The sequence below is a fragment of the Haemaphysalis longicornis genome, unplaced genomic scaffold (genome assembly GCF_048455015.1).
Source record: "Haemaphysalis longicornis isolate Haplotype H1 unplaced genomic scaffold, Haemaphysalis longicornis Haplotype H1 scaffold_20, whole genome shotgun sequence".
Taxonomy (NCBI): domain Eukaryota; kingdom Metazoa; phylum Arthropoda; class Arachnida; order Ixodida; family Ixodidae; genus Haemaphysalis; species Haemaphysalis longicornis.
Genome location: NW_027526296.1, coordinates 523,762 through 550,538, shown reverse-complemented (window position 1 = coordinate 550,538; position 26,777 = coordinate 523,762). Strand labels below are relative to the sequence as shown.

Here is a 26,777-nt window from a genome sequence, read left to right as displayed (position 1 = left end):
GCTCAGGGCAGCAGAATGGTCTCGGCAGCCAATCTGCGGCACATCACCCATTGACTAGCGAATTTCTGCCGCGGCTTTAGCATGCAAACGTGTTACGCTGAATGCGCAAGTTAGTTTGTTTTCTCCGTTTGCTCCGTCGTCTTCTTTGCTGTCGGCAGCATCGCACCCCGAACAGATGCCCGAACGGGAGAACGACGCGAGACAGTCCACAACGCACGACGAAGCTGGCCACGGCGAGGGCAGGGAGAGCGCGGGCTGGACGGCGCGGCCGGCTGCGGCTACCGCGCCTCGACGGGCAGCGCCACATTTTCCCTGGTGTCATCTGCGCGCAAGGGAGTCACGCGCGGCCGAAGGAAGGCGCCGCGGTACTCACACCTCCCCATTCTAGCCACCTTAGCTCAGGCCCGCGGTAGCATTTAGTGGCTCCGGCTGGCTGCCGGTGGAGATGGAGGCGAGCGCCGTCGCCGAAGGCGCCGTACAAGATTGTTCGCCAGCGTTGCGCTCCAAGCTTCGTATCGTGGAAGTACTGCCGCTGTCGCTGTTCAAAGCAAGGCGAGACTTCGATCGCATTCTTAAGAAGCACCCACACGAGCTGCAAGCCGAATTTTACTTCTGACATTGGATCGCTCGAACGCGCCGCCGTAAACATTCACAAACATGGAGCTGCCTACAGCTGCGCGGTGTTTGCCAAGTGTGCTGTGACGTTTGCGTTTGGCATTCTGCTACGGCGGTGAGGTGGTGAGACTAGCTTTGGTTTCGCTCGCGCGCGCTTTTGCATACGTTCGCCTTTTCGGTGCTCCGGCGTGGTGGTACGTTTTTATCTACTTCAGTGCACTGGAAAACAAAGGGTTCAGAACCCTTATGTTGGGTGTGACCACCTCGCGTCGCAAGCAGTACGCCGGCTGTTTGTCCGCTGAGGACCGCTCGATCAGTGCGATACGTATATGAAAAAAAAAAAAAACGAATGCTAGATTACGCCTGGGAGGGACCTTGCTGAATTGTGCACTGACTGCGCCTTGGCAATAAATGGTTAAAGAAAGGGTTGAAATGGTTGATCTTTTCAACTTTGCCCGAGCGGCAAAGTTGAAAAGATCATCTCCACTTCTGCACGCGCGGCGGCACACAACTCTCCGAGTGCGGCGTGAACTTCGACGGGTCCGAAAGCTCAGTAAACAAAGACGTTTTCTGCCTCTCCCGTCCGACCACTTTGCCCGCACGATCAGGCCGCTGCGCGTTTCGGGTTTCAGGCAGAGCTGCGCGCAACGACTCGTCGCCGAAACTCGAATACGTGGACGGCCCGGCAACCAAACGGATAGACACACGCACGCAGCCTTCCTCCATGCACGCAGCGTCGGCGAAGGCCACATGAGGCGCAAAGAACTACCGCTTGCCTGTCACGTGAATAGAACACCTCCCATCAGTCTTTCCTTTTTATTTTTTATGACTAGGCTTCACGATTGTCACGTGACGCTCCCTCCTAAACTTTTCTTTCCTCCATGGTTCCTGCGATGTCACTTGGGACCACAAAAACGCACGATTGAGCGGGAAAATCCAAATTTTAACCTAAAGGGTTAAATTTCTCAGTGAATAAAGCACCGTTTGTATCCGGACAAGCGCTGGGGGCACTATAAAACACGAAATCTTTCGAATAAAACCAACTTGCATTTTCTCTTCATGGCTCCTTTAAACATCCTTAATAAATTCAGTTTTTCATAATTTTTTGTCCCTTGGTACCTAAATTTTAGCATTATTTTCGTATTAAATGTTGTGTACTAAAAAAAACGGTTACATGCACATTTTCAATTCTAGTACAGCAGGTGTGACACGTTATATAGATGAGAGGGAAAAAAATCAGCTCGTTGTCCTGGAAGATACAGGAAATAATGGTACCTATGTAAGAAAAAACACTGTTTTGAGATAATTGAGTTTAAAGTAAAAAAAGAGGTGAAGAACAATATTTTTTTGCCAAAAACACCACTGGAGCCATTTATTTAAAGCCCACCAGCTTCATAATCACTGTCAAAGTTATTTTTTTGCTTTTCACCCTGTCGTCTGTCCTTACTTGAATATTTCGTGCACCATCGTACAGATCTGTTCACAAATTGTTTTGCTTGTGGTCAACCTCTTTAAGCCACTTGATGCTGGTGTTGCACCTACGTTTTGGTCTGAATGATTTCAAAATGCTGGCTCATGCGTTGCTATCATCATTTAATAAAAAAACAGCATCCAATGTTGCAATAATTAGAGGGTGAAGCTAAAAAAGATGTTTTTTGTGCGTAGCTTCGATAGGCAAATGTGGAAAAAATGTGCAACAGGGTTTTTGGATTGCCCTCGCTGAAAAATCAGCTATGCAATGGTTGCTAAGCAATTTCTTAATGCAGCTGGTTCCAGAAAAGCGTTCTGATATGGAACTGGAAGTTTTCTGATGAAACAAAAATGACAATAAGCCCTGAGAACTTTCTTAAGAAGAGGGGGGCACTTACTACTTCCTTGCGGAAAAACTGCTTTTTAGCGAGAAATAAGACTTTTTTAGGCAAGTGTGAATGTGGAAAATGTGCACAAGGAATTGAACTTCCCTTATTGCGCAGAAAAACAAAAAGTCATTTTTTCAAAATTTCGCCTTACCCAGTGCCCTTAATCGGACCTTGACAAGATCGCGACGTTTCAGTGTGGTTGCAATGACCGAAAAAACCGACCATCTGAGCTCACAGTTTCATTGCTGAAAGACAAGGGTGTAGTAACAGGCACCGCAACTCAGAAGTGGTGTCATTTTCGTCTGCTTCCTCAAATATTTTCCTCCAGTGTACCAGAGGGAAATTTGAAATTGGAAGTATACTTGTTGCTGAGGGAAGTTGCAGATATTATTTTGGCCTATGAAATGCCAGGAGATGCTTTGGCGTACCTGGAAACAAAAATTCAGGAGTTTATCCGCACTTTTGTCGAATGCTACCCCAACCAGAGGCTCATTCCGAAGCTTCATTATCTGATCCATTACCCTCGCATGATTTACTTTTTTCGTCCACTTACACAGCTATGGTGCATGAGGTTTGAAGCCAAACACCAGTACCTAAAAAATGTGGCGACAAAGGTCAAGAACTTCAGAAACATCTCAAAAACTCTTGCTGAGCGCCACCAGCTCCTCCAGAGCTATGAATTCAGCGAACATGTATTCGATGAAGCCCCAACCATGACTGGTTTGAAACCCACTGAGAGGTCTCAAATGCCCGCTTGTGTTCAGGACGCACTCCCTCCGGGTAAAGTCTGGCAGGCGAAATCGGCAACTGTGCACCGTAATACATATGTAATTGGTGATGTCCTTGTTATGAGCAAGGGGGACGAGCCAAAGTTTGCACAAATCTGCAACATTGTTAGTGCACAGAATGAAGTGGTGCTGTTGCTGAAAAAATTGGAGGTTGTGGAATTCCGGAGGCACCGGGTTGCGTTTAAGGTGGCAAAAACTGGTGAAAAATGTGTTGCACGACCGGGAGATGAAGCTGTCCACGATAGCCTTGACTTGTACTTTGGAGGTGAGGTAGTGCCCAAGTGTGAAATCGTGTTGTTAGATTAGAATGTACCATGTTTTCAAGAAATCATGTTAACTTAGCCGATCCAATCACTCTTACCCTTTCTCATCAAGATTTATTTTTTCCCGCTCATTCTTGTTCCTCCATGTAGTGACCATAATTCATGCTGCCCAATTGCTGACATCATTTGTGTTTTCTTTTTTCTACCGTGTTTCAGATGTGCAGTTTTTTTAAGTATATACCAACTAATTCACACTTTTGATGCTCCTGTTTGATCATTTGTTTTGCCACTACGTGAGTATTTAATTTTTTTTCCATTGTGTAGCAATATCTCTCTTGACCAAGGTATACCTCATGGCGTTTGTAAACTATTTTTCTGGGGCTGGAAATTGCAAGTGTTCATTTTCTTGTGATTTTAATTTTTGGTCATTATCTCTGGCCTCATGAACCGCAGTGTGTGGGTTGTGCTTTTGATATTGGGTTCATGTACCCATTGTCTTGAATTCTTATTTCCTTGTGCCTGCATTTGTTCGATTTTTTTGTGCTTTTATGTCCTATAGATATGGCATTGCTGCCCTATTTCGTTTTTTCTTTTTGCTGCTCCACCCTGACGCTGCCTTAGTTTCTGGATTTTATGGCCCATCCAGTTGTTGACGTGCTGTGTTTTTCTCAGCATATCCACGAAATGTTTTGTAAATTTTATTGGACTCAGCCCATTTAAGTACTAATCCCATGTTAAATTACTCATTTCACTATTAAGGTGGCGAAGCTTATGCCAGTCTTTTACATCGAATGGCTTCCCAAGAGGTCAGTGAATTTTGAATTTATCCTTTGTATCTGTGAGTGCCACAAGTATGCACTCACTGGAAACAATCCATTTCAGTTGCGCACAGCAAACCGCTGTTCACCACTTGCTCGTGTTGCTGATTGCACACCATGCAATCATTGTTTGTTTGACTATGTATATACATATGTAACGGTCTGGTTCAGTGCTGAGAATTTCTGCAAGACTGCAGTGTCATTTAGGTCCTTCAGTGTTTAATTGGCTGAAAGGCGGTTTCTCAACATGTTTTGTATCACGATATGCCGTGTAAGGTTTTTTAGGCAGTTCCTGATTATTTTTTTTTTCTCTTTGTGTCTAATGGTGGACTGAATAAATGTTGTAATAGTCTTTCTGTACTGTATAATTGCTATAGCTGTTTGAGTGTTTGCACATGTATTGAGAACAATATAGAGCACTTCAGAAGACGTTCTAAGTAATGGCCCTATGTGTCGCCCCCTTTTTGACAATTTTTGTGGCCTCATATTTAATGAATGTGGAGTTTGATCATTCCCCATCATACGTAAGCTCACCCACTTCTTTTCCATTCGTGACCATCTTTTTCGGGGACCTGTTTCCTACTTCACAACCATCTGCAGGGAAGCTCATAGATTATTGTAAATACTGGCAACAGTGCTTTTTTTTTCAATAAACAGCATTGTGTATCTTCCTCCCTAAATCATCTTTGAAATGTCTGCACATATAATATCAGTATGATTAGAAACAGTCTACGACGTTGATCAAAGCATGGGGTCGTAATTTTACTGTTTGATTTTTTTTCAATGAAGTTTACCTTTTGGAGTTAGGAGAGAAAGTGTTGGAAAATGCACAGTCAGAGTTGCTGGTGCAATGCTGCCTACCATCCTGTGGTGTAAGGTGTAAGTTACATCAACATAAATACCTCAAAAAAAGGCTGACTGCTCATTCACCCAGATACCATGATCGTTAAGGCGTCAGACGTAATTAAAGGCACAAATTCGGTCCCCACTAACACTAAAATGTAATTCGCTGCCCTAAAAAATCGTCAAATTACTTTTGTATGCTTTCTTGGGTGTTTTACACTGCTGGCTTCTCTCTCTCTCTCTCTCTCTCTCTCTCTCTCTGTGCGCGCGTGTGTGTCTGTGCGTGTGTGTGTGTGTTGGAGGACGCCAGCATGTAGAGAAGGTTGCGTGCATATGACCAAAATTTTGGCTTAACGCACTAGGGCAGTGGTTCTCAACCGGGAGTGTGCTGGAGACGCCATTTAGGGCTTGCTAAATTGGTGGAGGACCCCACAATGAATTGTGATTGTGTCAGATGCCGAAAAATTTGCACTCGCACCTCAAGGCTCCAACATACTTATTCGGTGCCCACTTTTTGTCTCAATTTTATGCTTATCCGCATCATATGTCCGAACAATCTGTAAAAGTCACCCATACTCAAGTGTGGTGACACTTGTGTGTCTGGCTTTTCCGCATAGCTGTCTTGTTGTGCAAAAAGCCAACGTGAAAAGATGGGCTGGCCCGGGAAATTTATGAAAATTGTGCACCGAATACACTTTTTCGTATAAAATTCTATAACAGCAGCAACGTATGCAATCTGACAAACAAAGTTTTACGTACCGAAAAATACAAAGATATAAAATAGTTGTAAAAGTGAACCAACGAAATTAAAAGCATGCATCTTGTGCATCTCCTCCAAAATAAAAGGCTAAATTAAAACAAAAACCATGCACCCCTCCGTCTGACGACGGCGATGGTTAAACGCGAAACTTTGTCGTGGTGGATTTATTGGTTGGCCAAACCACACTGCGAGTATGTGTGGAATACTCACAGCAACTCTCGGGTGTGCACTCCGTAGGCCTATCGTTTGGGTTTACAGGGGCTGCTTTGCGTTCAGTGAGCAACTTTTTGAGTGGGTTGTAGTTTGAGGTGTTACACCCCAAGATGTGTCGTTAAGCCAAACGCATAGGCGTGCGCACTGGGGGGGGGGGGGGGGGGGAGGAGGAGGCGGCCGCTCCCCCTAATCATCTGAAGGGGGGGCTCCAAATTTGCCCCATACCTTGCCGATGTAACACATGAAAATAAAAATGTCTGCTCAGAAATATTTTGTATTGCAATTCCATCGCATTAAGATAAAAATTTTCTAACCATCCATCTTTGCACTGCGTTCGGACCGCTAGGCCTTCAGTGGGAAGATGTCGGGAGTTGGTGTGGTGGGGAGGGGGGAGGGGGCGCCGCGGTAAGACTTTGCCACCCCAAATCGAGAACTCTGCGCACGCCTATGGCCAAACGTCTCGCGGCTAACAGCCTTAAGGCATGCAGCCCAACGCCATTCAACCCGTGGCGTACTCTTTGGTTGTCGTCCGAGTTTTCCAAACCGCTTGTACTATATATGCCAAAATTTAGCAATAAGATAGACGCCGGCTTTACAACGCCAGAGACTCGACGTTTGATTCCGTCGACGGGAAGCGCTTTTTTCTTTCACTTCAACCACGATCATTCATCATCATCGTCACAGAAAGTTGGCTTTCCTGCAGGGCGAAGTGGCATACAACGGCATCAGTGAGGGCACTGAGGCTTCGCTTACAAAAAGTCTCGAAAACATTGAAAACACGAATAAAAAATCGTGTAAGCGAACCAACCGCGTAATGGCCTGCTTTCGCACAAAAAATACGCAGTTCGCGGAGTTAACAGGTGTAGTCGTGATAATAACGTAAATGAAGACCATTTATGGAATCATCCATCAAATAAGATTCTAAAAAAAAAGATACGAAAAAAATGAAATGATGACAGTGGAATAACGAAGTAACTGTATGCATATCTAATACACGTGTAACCCAATGTACGTCAAAGCTCTAAAACATGCATATTATATGTATGCCGCAAAGTATGCATGCATGCGAGATTCTTTCGGAAGCAACCGAGTCAAAAAAGAGTCGATGAAACGACGACTCTGTTGTGTGACTACCTTTAACCGTTTACCGGAGTCAGCAAGTTCCAAGAAGAGTCGTCGTCGCTTTGACTCACTTTTGACTACCTTTTTTCTTAGAGTGTTGCTTGTTTCGATTACCCATAGCAGTGCGTATGGCTTAGGTGGGTTTTGTTATTTCATCAAATGTAACCCGTGCAACTGCAAACTTTTATTAATTTTAGGTTTTGTAACAAGCAGTAAAATATCTCAAAGAAGAAAAAAACGTTTCACGAAACAGTACGGCAGGCAATTTTGGGTAATGACACTCATTGCCTCGCCTTCGCTCTTTTAGCGTAGAGCGCACCACTGGTCTGGCAACCATTCAGCCAAGATGTTACCGAAGGGGGGCCTTTTGTTGTTGGTAACTGATGCGTGAATATGCTGCGGTCCGTGCTCGTTGACGAAAAAAGGGGCAGTTTGCTATCATCGCTGACCTCTGTTAGCCTTGGGCGTCAGTATAAAACGTCCACAAATACAGTGGTAACATTGAACAGGGCGCAGGCGAGTCGCCCACAGCGAGCATGTAGCGGTGCCCACGGAATGTGCTTCAAACACACGGCTGGCGAGCCGTGCGTTAGCGTGGCGGGCACATGGTAATAATAAAAGAAGAGAGCGAGAAAACAAGCAAGCAGCACACCGCAGGGGTGGTGTTGCTCGTAGTCGTCGTACGCGCCCGATCGGCGAAAGCCACAGTGCAACGATGAACGGTTTCGTTTTCGGCGTCGGCGCCGACAGCAGATTGCAGACGACAGGGGAGAATATTTCCTCCCGCCTTTCGGTGTTTCGTAGAGGCCGTACAGAGGGCGCTACGTGTAATTAGCTAAAGGGAGAAGCTCGCTGGTCTGGGGGAGGAAACCCTCGATTTCCTCCCTTTTTCTACCCTTTTTTCTTAGAGTGTAGAGCTTCTCAGAAAGTTGCTTGAGTGGTTGAGGGGAGCTGGGTTGACGGTGAAAGCCCAAAAACGCGAGCTAGGCGGGGCCGAATTTTTTATATCGGGCACGTTTAGACGCGGAAAACTCAGGCCTTCGGAAATTATGGTCGAGGCAGTCGCGTCTTACCCGGGACTGAAAACAAAGACAGACGTCCGGGCCTTCCTCGGGCTTACCGGCTACTACCATCCGTACATCAAGAACTATTCGGAAATGGACAGCCAACTAACAGATGCACTACGAAAGGACAAACAAGTGTTGTACACGTTCCTATAAAACAGGAGCGAAAGTTGGTTCCTCGTTCCTACCCAATTTTGAAACGAGTTCCCGTTACAAGTTCCATTATTGCGAATGGAACGCGTTCCAGTTGCACTTCGAACATACGAACGTGTCGTTACATGAACGTTACATTTCATTTTTTAATATGGTGTCGGATAATCCTGAGGCGAAATAAAGTAAAAAAGAAAAAAAAAATAACTCACACCGAACTACGTATATTATACGAATAGTAAGACCGCTGGGAGCAGATTATCTAGAGATAAAAAGACTCAAATGAAACGCTCCCAGACGAATGTTTTCAAGGAGCACCGGACAAACTCCAGACATGTCTAACTGCGATTTTGGGGCTCGTTTAATATGGGCGCAACAAATATGGCACTTTCCACTTCAGTGTTACAAATGCGTAGCAACATTACTGCACTTCAGATGTGCAAATAGAAAGCTACTGACATGCAGGAAATAATTAAACTTGTTGCATAAGAAACTGCGTCAAAAGGAACAATACATGGGCGTTTAATAAATGGTTATTCATAATTGCAGTTCATTTAAAATACCTTACAGGCCATTGCAGGGCATTGAGTAAGGGGGTTACAGAAGTGAAGCTTTGCGGATCATACAGCCCAAGTTTGCGAGTAACAAAACACAGCAGAACAAGTAATGGCTACGATGTTCGCAATATAAGTTTAAGTCGGAAGACGATAACAAGAAAAAAATAAGTCAACAGCGTATTCACGCATGGAATCCACGCGCAAGAATTACAAATTATACCTTAAACAATCAGGGTAGTAGATAAAGGAAACAAGCAAAGATAGCCAAATATGTGGACGCGACACACAAATCAGTTGCTGGGGTCGTCTCCTGAGACTCCAAAAATGGCCGTCTCCTCTCCTGAGATGGAGTCTCGTACATCAGCAGCATAACTTTGATGTCTTGTACAAAAAGGGCAAAACACACGGCAATGCTGGTGACTTGAGCAGACCTTCAATGTGATGTGAGGCAGGTATGTAACCTTTCCTGACGCAAAACGCGTCAGAGAGAGAGGGAGAGTGAGAAAGAAAACTTGAATCCACAAAATTTCGGACCTTCGTTCTGTTCTTGGAAGCGGTTTTAGTGTTGTTTTTTTCTTTATCATAAAAATGAGATTTTTATAGTACTCAGTTTGCTCCGTTACTTGAACCGATGGCTCTGGGGTGGGCCAGGTGCTTATCGTGCAGTTTGGCTTTGTATGCGTTTGTGTTATCCTGTAATGTGGCACAGCAGTGTACGAAAGAGCTACCCAAACCAGCGGAAGCCCGACGAAGACGGTCTGCAGTGGTTGACGCCATTCGACTACAGCCGACGCTTCGAGTGACCAAGATGAAGAATCTTATGCAACATTACAGAGTTGAGGAGGACATAGGACTCTTTCTCGTCAACTTTGAAAAAACACGCGAAAAGATAAACTGTGCGCGTGCAGATGGCCCCAGTGCCGGTTGACAATTTTACCGTGCGAGGCGGCGGATGTAGTGCCGAGACTAACGCCAGAGCAGGCGGGGAACTTCGAAGCCGTAAAGAAGGTGCTGCTTGACAGGTTTCGTCTTTCTGCCGAGGCGTTTCGGCAGAGATTTCGTGTGCATCGTTTCGGGCGGGCGAGTCATTTACAGAGCATGGATACAAGCTCATGGCAAAAGTTAAAACCTTGTTGGTAGGTTTTCAGGTTCGTTTTCGGTGGCGAAGGAACCATTCGCTTGAAAAATTCGGCGGTGTTGGTGGTGAAGCAGAAGGGATGAGAAGACGATGACGGGACGAAGAGATGATTACAAACAAAAACTGTATTTACGGCTATTTACAAGAGGTGGTTATGGAAAGTTGATTACAGGGTTGGTTAAGCATGGCCGTCTTAGCGATCGAACCTCCGAGTTACGCCCTAGGTGTGTATACCTTAGCGATCGACTCTGGGTTACGCCCTAGACGGCAAGGATTACGTGCACTAAGCACGGAGCCTCGCTGGTCCCCAGCCCAAGCTAGGTCTCAGCTAAGTCTGGCGATGGCCGTTATCGCCGTTATCTCCGCTGGCCGTTATCCCTCGTGTCCATTGTAAGCCGGACAGCACATCTGATTGGTAAGAGCGACATCTAGAATGCCACCAATCATGGGGCCAAACGCCGCGTTCCCAAACTTCGCGCACTTTTCTCCTCTCCCCAGACGGAGCGGGCGCAGGAAGACGCGTACACGTGCAGCGTGATTTCGTCTCGCTGTGGGCGATAGCCAGAAAGTTCCAGTGACGTCACTGAAAACACAAATCACCAAAATAAAAAAACGCTACGCAATCAGAAGAGTTTGCAAGTCAGGTTTATTTCCAAACCTAAAATGTAAACTGATTAAGAACTTTTCAATAAATAAAACCTTCCTTCTGTGAGTACCTGTGAACGTCGTTTACGCGGGTTGCGCCATCTGTAAACGCTAGATAAAAGTATAAAAACAGGGAGAAATGAAAACCGAAAGAGAGCTCCGCTTAATCAGTTTGCGAGTTAACCGCTCTTCTTCCTTGCCGGAGCTAGATTTCCCTTCGAACGCGCCATTTTGCGCCTTTCGGGTTTGCTCGTTTCAAAGGGTTCTTTTAAGTGCGAGGATACCCTTTGTTTCCTGACGGAGTAAGGGAGTGCGCGCTCCTAAACTACAAGGACAAATGTACGCTGAACCCGAAGAAGCGCTCAGCTTCGGGTGGTGCTGCGTGCGTGATGAGTCTGGAACAACGAAGGCTACAACCTCTTCCACTGAGGTTGTTGTCTTACGCAGTGACATTGGCAGCGCAGACAGCGCATCTGAGTGGGTCAAACGCTACGGCGCGGCAACAAACACCGCCTGGATTGTATACAACTTCCAAAAAGAGGAGAAGTGCCAAAGGCCAGTATGCCGCTTATTTGACATAATTTTTATGGAATGGTGACTCATGGGGCTGATGCAGCATGATAGCCCGCCGTAAAAGTTAAAGGGACACTGAAGTGAATTTGTCAAGCTCCCGTTTTTGCTTGGACTGCGTAGACTGGCTCAAATTAGCACACTTTTCATCGTTTATCCGGTTGACAAATCGGTAATTATTTTACAAAGCGCGAAAGAAGAAAAACTACCATGCGCGGTTTGCGGCGGCCGCACCAACTAAAGCTGTGACGTTAGGAGGAGCGGGCACCGTGATTGGACGATGCCCAAAAAAGTTTCGGTTTCGGTTTCGGTTCTGTAAAACACAACTGTTGGCGTTGTTGGATGGGCATTCTCAATAACTCAGTAATCATCGTACCGCGTTTCTGCCATGTTGTCAGCTGTGAAAATGCATAAAGATAAGCCTCCCCCAGGACGGCTTGGAATCGTAGCATTCACTAGCCGAGGCCTACGCAGTGCATGGACGCCCTCCGCGTACCCGCAGACGCCCAAATGTCATGCGCTTTTCCCCCATATTTGGAGCTTGCCTCACTCATGCCTGTACCGTAAAAAGCGTGTTCGCACCAGGCCAAGGGTCTGTTCATTCTGGCCTGTGCCCGCTGCCCGCAAGCCGTCGGTGCTTATGGCAACAGCACGCCAACGAGAACTCGCTAGCGCGCCAGTGCCAGCCTGCGCGCGTTCTGTGAACTAGTTCGTGGAGCCATGAACGTTGCGGCCCAAAAGAAAGGTGAATTCAATGTAGAAAACATCGTCAGAAAACGAAAAAGTTAACTTACAAAAAAAAGCACGTACCCGCGGGGACTCGAACTCGTGACTTGCAAAACACTTGCGACAACACACCTAGCGCCCCAAACCACTAGGCCACGAGACCGGCTCAGCTGACTTTGATAATATAAGGTATATATTGTACAACACGTTTACACTTTTGTTTAGGTTTGGCATTTCAAGCAGCTTAGGTGACTATTTGTTGTATTGCGCTCGTGCAGTAAGCGTACCCCGAGTTTCCACAATAGCTCACGTCCAGCAATTGCATTTCGTAGACGGAAAAGCGTTCGCAGATGCGTAGTCGTGCTGCTGACCGCTGTGGTTGTTCGCCCAGCGCAAAAAAGTACTTCCCGCACCCTAGTTTTACGCTGTACGGTAAAAATATCAGTTGATTTTATTTCCCTCGTATCTATATTGACTTCGCTGACTCTTCTCCCGCCTTCAAGAGGCCTTATATTTTCCTACTGGCGTACCAGTCAGCGAAGCGTCGCATGTGCGCTTGTGCAGCGCTTCTGTGAAGCGACCTTGACTTGGAGCAGGATACAGTGTACAAACTAAGTAAGTAAAGAAAGGCACATTCTTCTATTCACAAACGTGTCCTGGCTTCGTTTCAACTGAGCGAACGAATTGCGACGACCTATCGGCGGCCGGCGGACGAAACGCTAGCCCGACTGACCCCGTCTGAAGGCCGGGGAGCCGTGCAGTAGCGCAGCCAATTGCGAGCTCGGCACCTCCTGACGTCACACGAAAACGCCACAGAAAATGGGCGAGCGTAAAGAGAGGAGGACAGATTTGGAATTAATTTTTCTACTAAATAAAATCGCGTAAACGCGCCCAGAGTGGTCGAAACATGGCCTGGGGACTCCGGGCTACAATTTGTGCTAGTAATCCCGCAATGTTTACATATCACTTCAGTGTCGCTTTAACATGAAATGAAATCCTAGAGCGGCTCAACTAGCAGACTTACGTAAGAAACTCTAATAATTTGTTTCTTACAGTATATTTGCTCAGAAACTTCCCTCCCACTTCCGGAGCCTTCTTATTGAAGGTGTTTGCAAAGGGGAGGGAGAGGGGCGGGAGGGGGGCAGGAGGGAGGGCTGCTAATTGATGATGATGATGATCTTGTGGTTCTAGAATCTAGAGCTGTTCTGTAATCTAGAAAGGCCCACCGGACTTTTGGAATCAAATGTCGCGCCAAACACCAAATTCCCAGCTTTAACCCTTTCAATCATCCTACGTATTGTAATAATTTAAGTTATTTGTTGTTTGGTTAGGGAGGAGCAGTCGTGCCGTTTGTGTGGCACTTGAACGGTGCTGTACGCCTTCATGTGTGATACATAACCAACACCGACATAGTGGCCAGATAAAATTACTGGAAGGAAATCATTTACTCGGCCTTACAAAACAGCAAAAATTTAGTGATAGTTAATAACGCGTTACGGGAAAAGACGAATTTGGAATTGTGTAATATATGGTTAGATGGGTTGTAATATTCTAGCAAAATTATTCAGTCGTTTTGAGCCTTGCGCTTTGGGCCACTCCAGCCAGCCAGTCCTTTTGCTGTTGTTTTAAAACCATGATTTGTCTAATGGTGCAAATAACAGTGAGAGCTGAGCTCCTGTAGTTTTTAAACTGGGGCGTGCTTGAGGCTCCCCTGAACCCCCCCCCCCCCATCTTTGTGGAGCCCTTGCCCACGCCTGTTAGAGTGGACATTGCACCTTTCGAAAGGTTCTGGAAATATTCAGTGCACCATTACAACAATTGTCTGCATGTCAGTATGTTGACGGTGTGACTGATGACAAGCCAGGAAATTTCATAGCAATAAAACAAGTAGGTTTTATTGCTAAGTTGTGTAAATATAAAAAAGCTGCATCAGAAGCGAGCTGTGAAGTTTGTGTGCCACCCTAATAAACGTAACGCCCTTATTGTTTTTCATTTCCATGACAGGATGGTGTGCCATAAAGTGTGGCGATGCTACCTTTCCCAGCTCAACAGGGTGTGTGACAGGCGCAACACAAAGTGCGAGGCCCTGATCGACATAAAGTTGAAGAAGGTCAATGCAAGCACCAGAAAAACCAACCCACTTCTTCACCGAGACCCACCACTGTGCGCCGTGATGAAGTTGAAGCTTCAGCACAACCACTCCGTGGAAAGTGCTGAGGCCGTGCGCCTCCTGAGATGCAGCGCCGAGACGAAAGCTCTTTTCCACAGCTATTTCAGTGAAGGCATGTCTCCAGCTGAAGCCATCAGCCTTCATGAAGGCAACCTGGCAGTTGAGGAGGACGCAGCAAGCGTAGCACTTCTGGCCAATGGGGCTGTGAACCCAATGAAAAGGACAGTATACCATCTCCACGAGGCATGGCAGCGGGAGAACCATGTGCCGATTCTTGACCCCCTTACGAAATTACAAGAGAAGCTTCCTGGGTACGCAGCTAAAGGTTAGTACGAAAGCAAAAAAAAAATCAGTTGATGTAATATTAACATGTAGCTCCTAAGTTACTGCTTCGATCACATTTCTTAAGAATTGTAGTGAAAGTGCTATTTGCCATGGAATCAGTGAAGGCGAATTAGATTATAGATATTAAGACACACTAACAGCGCACACCTGCCACGGTAACTCAGTGGATACGGTGTTCTGCTGCTGAGTCTAAAGACAGGTTCGATTCCCGGCCGCCGCGGCTGCTTTTCTGAAGGACACGAAAAGTGAAAACACTGGTGTGTTCAAGATTTTGGCACATGTTGAGATCCCCAGGTGGTCAAAATTAATCCGGAGCTCTCCACTATGGTACGCCTCGTAGCTTAGATGTAGCATTGGCGGGATGAGCCCCACAATCAGTCAGTCAATAAATTAACACTAACAGCACAGCTTACCTTAGCAGTTCCTGGTTCAATAATTTTGCATTATGTGTATATGTATTGTTAGCAATGCATGCAACCTGGAAAGAAGGTCGTAAAGAATGATTTTAAAAAATAAATTAAGTAATGCTTGGCAGTAGACATGTCTTTGAAGCAGGTGCTTTTGATGTGAAGAAGATTAGAGCAATTTACAAGGAAAACAAACGAATAGGTCAAAATCCGACTGCCCCTAAGACAGTGTCTTGAAAGGCGACATGTCTGTTTCAAACTTAACTGCAGCTCAAAGCTGTGTCTCTGGCGAAATCTTTAGCTGGAAACTTGCCCTAACTTGTAATGCAGTTTTAAGAATGGTTGTGGCAAGTAAAATGACTTTATAGGCAGGGTAAATGTAATCAATGAACTAACTATCCTAACAATAAAACTTAAATCAGTGTGAGGCTATCTTCTGTACTTTTTGAGTGACTGGAATAATTACCTGAAACCCATTAGGCATAACTCACTAATTAGTCAAGAACTCAAGATTTTTATGCCATTGTGATCAAGATGGTCTATTTTATGCTGAGAAGCTATCGAGCTAGGTATTGAACTTCACACAGCAGCAACAGCTGGTCTCTAAGGCGGTCTCTAAAGCCCCTCTATACTGCTCTCGTCCGACACCTACGTTAAAGCCCCTCCATGCTGCTCTCGTCCGTGGCCCTGCCCGTGATGGAGGGGCTTTAGTACTTCCACAACATGTGCTTCATGTGATGGGCATAGGTTGTATCTCATATCACAGCATCTAGTCGAGAAAACCATGGTGCCAGAGTGGTTTTGCTTCATTGTTTGCCATAGTATTGTGCAACGTAACTAACAAAGTCAGCCAAAGCTACTGTGGATTATCATACACCATTTAATCATGCCATTCTTGTGCAGGCGTTGACGTCAGTATACAAGTGGACAAGGCGTCTGGTTGCTGGGCTGCTCTCGTTGTGACGCCAATCATGAGCAGGACCCAGTGCCTCGAGTCAGCGTCGGAGATAACCTTCGTGGACTCCACAGCCTCGTGCGACACCACGTGGTGCACTGTGACAGTGGTGCTGGCTGCCACATCCGCCGGGGCTGTGCCTGTTGCCACCCGGGTGCACAACTCACATACCACCGAGGGGTACATGACAGCTTTTGGGCTGCTCAAAGGCAGCTACCCCTTCTGCTTTGGTGGGTGCCAGGTGAGCACACACAGGCAGTTTTTCATAATATATCAATTGTTCACTTTCCTCAGCTTCGACCTGATTCGCGATGCATGAAACTTTTGGGTTGAGCACCGATTGAAGCATATACTACCTTATGTAGAGTAGTAGAAACCAAAAAAAATTTGGAGCCATTACCCCATGTGAAGGTGGATTACCAGTGACGCAGCAGAAAATACACATCACTCACATGGTTAGAGAATGTACATGTATATATTTTTCTCATCATTTAGAAATCGTATTCAGTATAGATTTGTGATTAGTATTTGTTCAGAAATTTGAAGGACTACTGTTTTACCCTGGAAGACAAGCATGGGGCTATCCAATTCTCTCCCATAGAAGCCCATGTACCGACATCGAATAGGAATTGTGTAACATTTACAGCTTTACTGAGAACTGATTAAAGTAAAACCTCATTATAATGAAGTTGAAGCAAGGATAGTAATTACTTTGTTATAACCATTACTTCGCTATAACCAGTGTCTATTTCTGCCGACAATTTACGTGCAAGGGAGGATGTATTCACCACCGAAACTCACAGCAGCCTGCGAAAACAAGAAAAACAAATGAAAAAAAACAGCAAATATTTATTAATTTATTCACGCCAAATGGCTTATTCGTGATCATTTGACAGCACACGAGCTGGTGGCTCACTAAGGAGAGAAGAAGTCCTTGATAGATTTTGACTGCATTTTCTTCAGGCAAATTATGTCTTTTTCAGCTGCAGACGTGATTTCGAGTTTGTCCTCGCCGTCATTGTTAAAGCCAAAGAAACGACACAGCAGGTCGGCTGCATCCTGGTACAGTGGCTGGAGGAACATCCGGGCACCCTACTGGGAGAATAGGAGACATGCACCCTTGCACGTGTTGCCAGGCGCTTGCAGCCATTTTAGTGCCGTGGAGTTCATGGCCCATAGCTAGCGCAAGTTTCGAATTACCGCATCCATGATGCGACGTAAACTGTCGCGCGCAAGACATTGACCTGATGGTTGCCAAAATGGTCCACATATGCTCGCAGTGAAAAAAAGAGTTGGTGATACCTATTGGTAGAAAAATTAAGCTTCATTAAAACGAGCTGTTAAATGCATGGGCGTCTACGGAAATTTCAAGGGGAATTATGGTTGCTTTGTTATATCCATTAGTTTGTTATATACTGTTTTGTAATAACGAGGTTTTACTGTATTTGTGACCAGTAAATGAAACTCACTGTGAAGATTGTCATCCTAGTGGCAAATTCGTGCATAATTTGTTAGGATGGTTTTGATAAAGCAAGAGTTTCGGCCATTTCGTTCTGAGTATTCGCGACAAAGTTGGCTTCACTGTTAGGCATTTTAAAAAAAAGAATGGTTGACACAAACCAAGAATGTGCACGTTTTTCCTCAAACACACTGGCTGACAGTGATCACGAGTTCTTAGCATCCTGAGGTGATCAAATGCACTTACTCCAGACAATTTTCTTTTCTTCTGATTCTTTAAGTCACTGCACAGTTGTCTCACTGCCTTCTCTGCAATACTTTTATATCGTCCTTTCCAGCACTTTGTAATTGCCACATGTAGGGCACAGTCGGAAGAGTGCTTGGAAAGTAAAGAGCAAATCGGACAAAACCGCAGAGGATGACGGGGCGTGTTGTTTGTCTTTTGCGTTTTGTCCATTTAGCCATGCATCTAAACAGGAGCAATGTGCTGTATTGCCTTGGAGAATCATTGCTAAAGTCAGAAAAACAAGTCCTTTAGCAATTCTTATGCAGTCACATTCTTAAGTGAACAGATTTTCATGCTGCTTTACACAATTATGAGGTTTATGTGAAGTCATCCAAGGCACTCTTGCACTCATTTCTGTTTTACACCAGGCTTCGCTTGTTGTGTGCTAGCACATCTGGCACCTGAGGAGCCATGCGTGTTTTCTTTCATGCAGAACCCAGCGGCGTTCATGACGGACAACAGTGTAGCAGAAAAGGCAGCACTCCTGGAGACATGGCCAGAGGCCCGGCAGCTGCTCTGCCACTTTCACGTGGCACAAGCGGACTGGCGCTGGCTGACTCTTGCCAAGCATGGGGTTGCTGTTCAAGAAAGGAAGCAGCTCATGGCAGCCTTCCAGAAGGTACGATCACAGGCTGCTCTTGATAATTCTGAAGTGATGTGCTCGTCTCGGCCATTTTACGTAGAATCTGATGGAAGAAATTGCTCAATCATTCAAGGCTAAAATTCATTAGGTCGGTTAATTGGAAGTTATTTTCCATAAAAAGCATTCAGGTGACCATGATTTCTTGATAAAGTCCAAAATTTTCAGGTCTGATAATAGCGTCATGTTTTGTACTCATGTTGGTGCCATCAAAACTGAGGCAGCGCAAAGTTGAGAAAGTGGCGAGCCAGTTGACACGCAAGCTAGTGTACACATGTCTCCCTTCTTATGTCCTCAACCTCCTTTGTTGCACACAGTGCAGTGTGAGCACTTTGTGTGGTGGACACTTTAGGCTTTGATTTTAGAGATAAGTGTCAACTATAATGGCAACTCGTGTCGTACACCCAAATTTGCAACGAAAGTTGAAATTCTGAGTGCACTCAAGAAGGGAGACATGTTGCAGAATACGAATGCTGTTCTTGTGCTTTTTGTTTAATTGGAAGTTTGGTTAATTCGAAGTGTTTTGCGGTTCCCTTGGGCTTAGTTTTAATTAACAGCAGTCAACTGAAAATTATCTTGGTCTCATTGATTGCAGTGAGGTAACCAAAATGCTCTACAGGAAAGCCAGATTTTCACAATAGGAGGGCAAATGATTATGATGGTGATGATGAAACGAGAAAAAAAATAGTTCCTGTGGTTGAAATCTAACCTGGGTCCCATACGTTATAAAGGGGACGTCTATCTGACTGTGCCATCACTGCATTAAGCTCACTCAACATTCCTTTGGGTTCGTTGCGCGGGCATTGGCTTCAGCTTTCGCTGTGTTGAAGTAGATTTTGGCTTTTTACTTCGGGAGTTTTGGACGTTGTTGATTTTGGATGTTGTTCATTTTGGACGTTCTTGATGGTCTAACTATGGCGATGGGTTGGGGGGGGGGGGGAGGTGAGGAGGGTGCTTAGCTTTCTCATAAGGGATTCATTTGCTGTCATCTGAGTTTGGACTGAAACTTGTAGGCAGTCTGCACTTTGATTGGCACTTCAGCATTTAAATTTTCACACGCAAGTAAGCTTTGCGTTTAAACCATTGCCGTTGTTATATGGAGGCGCTTCTGATTTCTGTGTGCTGGTATCATATCAAGCTGACTGATCACTACTGCTTCCAACTCAGGGGTTCTTGGGTTAGTAATGAATGCTAGGCTTGATTTGGTGCGTCACTTCTAGCCCCTTTGGCTTGTTGAATGTTTGTTGCATCCTACGGCAATTAAATTTTTTTCCCTTTCTATTAATGCACTGAATGCTACAACAAATATGTATTGGTCATGTGTGTATGCAGCAGTCAGAGTTATTCAATGCATACCAGTGGCTGTGCTTTGGAATGTCCCACCTGCGAGCACCCGTCACAGGAATGGTTCGGTCACTGTCTGTTGGCAAAGCCAAGTGGGGACAGAACTGAAATGCAGCAGCTCTAAAACTATTATGGTAGACATTTTTCAACATTATGAGAAGGTTTAATTGCAATAAGAAACTGGCCATTTTTAATATTTTAACAGCTTTAAAAGATTCAGTATCATCATAAATTGTTACAATCTCTTTTCTGATAGTCTAACTTGTTCCGATGAAAGCAAGCAAATGCAATGTCCAGAGCTAGAAGGAAACAAATCAGGACCCACCATATTTACATGGTCTCTCTGGAGAGTTTTTCAATTCCATTTATTAGAAGAACTCTGTGAAGCCATGGTATTTGGGCACAGTTTAAGAAGTATAGGTGATGATAACTCTGCTTCGTATGTAGTAGATGTAAGTAGCAACATTTTGATTTGCTGGTGCATACGCCTACTCCACCACCACCCATCATAAGAGGTCCCCATGGTGTCGAAATTCCTTCTGTGGTTGTCTGTAGCGGCACTTAGTTCCTGAGCGCATTTAAAGAGGAACAGGGTGCGCTTTCTTTTGTGCCTTTTTTGGCTGTGCCCGTTCATGTGCACGTGCCTTGAACAAGAAAACTGTTGCGTACCTGTGCTACATGAGTGTTTGGAGGATCTTCGAACACATCCCCTCTCGGGTGAATTGCCAGTTGCAGGAAAAGCCACCGAGTCACTTGTAAATTGAGCCAATGGAGAATGCAACCTGAAACTCTTATTAAAAGAAACAAATTGCTTTAAATTGACAAGGCTGCACTCAATTACTGCAAAGGTTGATACTATTTTTAGCAGGCCTGAATTAATGATAGTGTGCTGGCATACGCTGTTTGCATGTTGAGGGAAAATGATATGAATGGCACGTGCCATGTGTTATCAGCGTCTTAACTAAAACAAGGAATGTGGTGGGCACAAGGGTCACTCAACGTCTCAGCAAAACTGCACCAGCTTCTTAATGCATATAGTGAAGGGAACTCTCACGCAATGCTCACAACAAAGGGTAACATTGAATTGCTTTTAATGCGGAAGAGTTACTTCGCTAAAGGGGAGGGGGGGGGACTGTGCACCTGGCTAGTGTCCACAAAAGCCGCGTCTCACAAGCACATGTGTTTGTGGCCTCTCCCACTGGTACGTTTTGATGCTGGTGAATGGCTTATGAATCACAGCACGTGAGTTGAACGTTAATATCGGGAACACCAGCCCAGCACCGAGAGAAGGGAATGCAGATTCTGCGGCGTATGACTCGTTTGGCATCTACAAAGGGAGCGTGCTTGCAAATACAGTCCTAATTGGCCTGGAGTTTCCACTGCAACACAACTTTGCAACGCTTTGTTGTAACAACAACCTGAGCCAAAATAAACTTCTAAGATCGAACCTCTTAAGAATATGCTTAGGGATCCTCTGCAACTTTTGTGAATGCACCGCTGTCACAAATTCTCATACTTTGGCCTGTGGCAGTAGCATCATGGCCTTTTTTTCTTTCGTCTTGTCTTTTTTTGTGTGCATTGCTGTTTTTTTGCAAGCCATCAAAATTGACTGACTGGCCATAAAGCATTCCATTTGACTGACAGTAAACATTTCACATTTTTGCACACCTATGGTATGTATGTGTTGTGTGCATGTATATGCAATGTATGCATATTATATGTGCATGCACATATGTCTGTGACCTCCAAATGTGCAGGTCATGTATGCTGATACCCTTGAAAGCCTGGAAGCAGCCAAGAAGGAGCTCCACTCCCAGCAACATGCAGTCTACGTCAACCGTGTAGACACTTTCATGGAGAAGGAAGCGGAGTGGGTCTTGCTCTTCCGTCTGCACTTTAAAACAAGGGGCCACAACACAAACAATTACTCTGAGGCTTCCATCAGGATTTTGAAAGACATTGTGCTGAGTCGCACTAAAGCCTACAATGTTGTGGTCCTGGTGGAGTTCCTCGCGGTTACATGGGAGACGTACTTCCGCAACCGAATTATCGACCATGCGAACTAGCGTGTTGCAGGGCACAGGCTTCTGTACGAGAAGCTCCTCAAGCGACTCCCAGAGACTGCCAAGGATCGTACAGTATCCTGTGGGGACGGCCTCTACATCGTACCAAGCGGCAAAGAGGACGGCACGATGTACGACGTCAACTCCACCATTGGGCTGTGCACATGCCGCTCTGGTCAGCAGGGTGCATTCTGCAAACACCAGGCGCTAGTGCACAAGGTGTTTGGTGGAACCTTCCCCAATGCACCTCTGCTGACCAGGGAAGGTCGGCACGAGCTCGGTAGGCTTGCACTGGGGGATGCGTGCCCTGGAGCCGAGTTCTTTAAAGGACTGCACGAGAACTCATCAGAGCCTCAAGCTGCTCCTGCAGAGCATTTTGATGTTGAACAGCCATTGCAGCCCTCAAATGGAACAAGCTGCAGGCCTTCAAGCAGTTAGGAAATACAGGACAACAAGGTTTGTACCACCCTGCTGTTTTTCTCTAAGGCGGCCAAATTGCCCGAACTGTTGCGTCACAGTTTCGCAAGTAGATGCCCCGTATATTTCCACTGGTATTTTTAAAGGAACCCTGTGTAACCTTTATATCAAACCTCTGTAGAAGAAAATCTTGAGTATAGTGGGGTAACAAGGCATCGTAATTGTACGCCTGCAAATAAACCTGCAAGCTTACTCAGACTTCTTATAGCAATCCAGGTATTTCTGTTTGAACTTAAAGAAGCCTTTGTTAGTGAAGTCAAAGTGATGTCGAAGACTAATTTCTATTTACAGTGTAGTAGTTAAAGGAAAGCAGCAAAGGATCTAGCTCATTGTCAGGAAGCACACGGGCATTGGAGGTCACTGGCAATGCAGACGGTCACACACCAGAGTGCTTGCTTGACCATGCAGCTTACAGTACTTGTTGCTTTGATGTATGCAAGTAAGCCATTTGTCGTAGGTTGGTGTGAAGCCATCTACCAATTTACTTGATTTATAGTAAGTTCTGCACAATTTTCTACTAGTCAGCATAGGCTGTCACTGAATCTAGAACAATTTTTAATCTCAAAATAATTGACAGCGATATATTTTTACTAGGTGATTGCTAAGTTTTGCATGTTGAGATCATATTTGCCTAGCAAAAATTAAGATTCACTCTGCGATTCTATTTAGTGACGATGTTGATGACAAATTTTCTGGAAAAAATTTGATTTGGCTTGATTTGTAGAAATGTCTGCAGTGCATAAGGCGCTAAATATTGACTTCTACTTAAAAATAATACACCCTCAAAATATAATGGCGTTCACCATGCAGCATGTTATTAGTCAATGCAGTGCGATAGTCCAAATTGTTAGAATTTTTACGGCCTACCATGTATGAAGGATTACGTAGCCAAACTGTTTCCAAGAATTGCTGGCTACAGACAAGCATTGTTGCATAATCTTCAATAATTTCAGGGCACGGATTCATACAGATACATGCTGTGCTCATTTGAGCAGTTGGAATCCCTGGCCAAGGACAACCCCACCTACAAAAATATGCGGCAAGCATTGCCAAGCGCCTGAACAAAGTAACCAACCAGCAGGCTCTTGTTGAGGCTTTAATGAGAGTAGATGCCTCACTTGCTAAAGCCACCAGATCGGGCAGCAGAATCAGTGTGCAGCCGACAAGTATCGTAAGACGCCGTGCCGGCTTTAACAGGGGATCGAAACGTGTGGTACCCGGCCGACCACCAAACGGGCCAGCAGCAAAGCGTGCAAAGCGGGTGCACTCGTAAGTTGAAAACGTCCATGCCAACGTGCCTTCCGCGAAGTGATTTTGCAGTGAATGTGGAGTTGCGGGGCAGTTTGCTCAACAAGTGCAACGCCGCTTTTCGTGAGGAAGCTGGGCAGTGTGGAGGTGAACTTGTGTGGGATGGTGCGACTCCTTCGGGGTTGTGGTTAAGAAACTGCATAGCGCAGATTTAGGTGTTTGTGCTGGTGTTGTGATTGTGGTGTTTAATGCGCCGAAGCTAACCGTGGGCTATGAGTTCCGCCATAGAGGAGGAGCACCTGGCCACCTGGGGACCTTTAACGTGCGTTGAAATCTCGAACACATGGTAGTCGTCGCTTTTTACCTCCATCAGAAAAGCGTGGACACCACAGCCAAGAAATGTGTGCATGTGCAAGATAGTGTGGTTCCTTTGGAGTGATTCTTCAATGTGCTTGTGCTTGGTGTTGCCTCAGAACATGGCTATGATTAGGTTGGTGGCTTTTCCTATGGCTTGTAATGGTATGTATTCAGTTCACAAGCTTGTTGCAGCACTGTGAAAGCTGGCCAGATTTCACATAATCAGGAGCTGAGCTCATGCGTGTTGTGTTAGTCCATGCTGTCTTTCAGCCATGGCCTAATAAATTGAATGCTGTACCGTGAGACCATCTGATAGTCAGCAGACACAAATTTGAACCCAAATACGTTGAGATTACACTTGTTTTTGACCGTGAAACATATCGCCTCCAGCCCCAGCCAGTATTTATGTCCCTTACGGGTTCCGAAATGGGTGCATGAGGTAGGAATTGTGCCCAGAAACACTACAACACCCATTGACACCATGATGAATTCAATTGGACATTCATGCTTTTGCCTTCACAACCCCTATGAAACAAAAATCTCCTTGTACTTTGTTTCGCGAACATGTGCAACCCATTGAAATCAAACCCCTGGCTTTTTTACCACCATATAAATGGTTCGCACCACGAACGTTTTCTGGAATTGTCTTAAAACATTTTGGTTGGTGTATTAGCAGTATGTTTCATCTGTAATGCTATACTATGCAGGGTAGGCCAGCATTTTTCTGGGGAAGCACAAATAATTCATGTTCATGTTATTAGTGAGAGCAGAGTTGACCCAATTCCACGTGCTTTTTCGCTACTCCTTTTTCCTTCTTCCCTTTCTTGCCCAAAATGGTGGGAAGCAAAGCGCATGTCTCTTGTTGATTTCACATCCTCCCGCGCTGCAGTGTTTGCATCTGCCTCAAATAGACAGAAGCTCTGCAATACCTGCTGATTTTGCTGGCTGTTAAGTAGCTTCTTCAGCTGGCACGACATAAGGATCCCTCTTCGACATTGCAAATTATTGAACCGGGATGTTCACCTCTCGCAGATGCTCACGCACTAAGTCCCATAGTTAATCCGTAATATACCGCTTTCGAAGCTTCTCGCTTCGTGGTGGCACCTGGGTTGAACATTCGGACCCTGTACCCATTGGTCTGCAGCATGGACATTTTTTGCACTCTTCGCCGTGAGTGTTTGAATTTTGCACAAGTGGATGGTGAACACGTGGGTCCTTTTCTTTGCGAGTGCCTCGTGAAATGCCGTATTTGTGAAAGTTGCCATATTAAACATATCCCATCTTGTACTCCATTTTGCTGTTGCTTTGCAGTGTCATAAAATTTACTAGTTCTTGTGTTCGGTTTTGAGCACTTGGGTCAAGTGTTAAAAGTTGCATACATGAAGAGAGCCTTATTGAGTGCAAATTTTATTTGTCGCCATCACTACAGGCCTACATGCTGTTAGTTTGCTAAATATGGTTACCATTGTTCTATGATAAAGCATGTACTGCGGAAAAGGCTCTTGCTCTGTGTTACCCTACATTATGTTGAAGTCAATTTTGTCCCATCGCTTTGTGGACCTCGCCTTGTTTGTGTTTGTGTTTCGGTGTTCACCAGTTGCCCAGGCCACCTTTGCCGTCTTTTCTTTTGCGTTATTTAGCTTATGTGCCAGTGCTTTTTAACTTCGGCTGTGTTGTATTTTAGGCAGTTCATTTATGGGTGTTTTTTATGACTATTTCTGCACTGTTAACTGCCGTTAAATACACTGTACATACTTTAAACTACATTTCCGTAATAATTTAACATTTTAATGCTCGTTTAATTTGTATCTCGGTTGCTCTTCCGTGCTCAAAACAAAATTAAAGAAATTGCGCCACATTTAGCGGACTTCGTTTTTGGTCAGAGTTGGTTTTAAAAACCCGCCAAATTTTGCGGATTCCGTTTTGTGGTCTGCACTAGTGCAAATATGGCTGCTCCCATTCCACGAGTGTGCCATGAATTATGCAAACAGTACGGCTTTGCTGGCGTGAGTCGTTTTTTCTTTCCGGATTTTTTCGTCGGAAGTTTGCACTGAAATAATGTTTTGCAAGCGTTGCTATTCCCGTGAGTCCTTTTCTTTTTTTGAGGCGCCTGTGTTCGTTGCAGCGTGCTGTTTCAGATTCATCGCTCACTTATGAATTCCTCGACGCAGTCATTTCCCCAAAGTTGCGACGCTCTTTTCAGGTTTTGTGAACATGATACCTGTCAATGCTCCCGCCCCCTATAGCCTTAAAACAATGCGGAATAAGTTTTGTGCTGTTTAGAAAGTACTGTTGCTGTAGAAGTATACTTAAACCGAACTGATATTCGGAAGCTACTCCCCCCTCCTACCATATTTTTGCAGCTGAAGCGCACGCAGGAAGTCTTTACTTCTCGGAAAAACTTTGAACGTTATTGTTGCTTCATTGCGGCGGTAACGAGCTGCTATACTTAGATTTACTTCTCGCCACTTTTAGGTGATCGCTTTTGTTGATGTTCGCGTACGAAACCAAGAGCAGCAACTGCATTTGCTACGAGGTCAACCAGGTGCGCGTTTGTCGAAATGATATGCTCAGCGGAAGGTGTCGGCACCACCTTGAACAATTTCTGTACTGATACTAGCACAATACGCGAAATTGGGGTCTCAGTTAAAAAAAAAGGGGGGGGGGGGCGCAAAACATGTTATTCAAAAACAGCTGCAGTGATTGGAGGCAGCTAACAAAGATCACCGTGGGATGTCTCGCGTGTGAATGTGAGGAGGGCAGTATGCAGAGACAGCTGCTACTTGGGTTAAATTTTAGATTTTGCTGCCTCGAAGTATTATGATAAGTGCACTTGACACCACTTTACAAAGCATATTACCGGAGTGAATTGCCTGCTTCAGCGTCCATTTGCATG

General features: G+C 45.2%; 1 pseudogene; it reads left to right on the top strand.

Annotated features, from left to right (window-relative positions):
• Window positions 1-18,200: 18,200 nt before the first annotated feature.
• Window positions 18,201-22,237, top strand: LOC144172344 (uncharacterized; annotated as a pseudogene).
• Window positions 22,238-26,777: the final 4,540 nt, after the last annotated feature.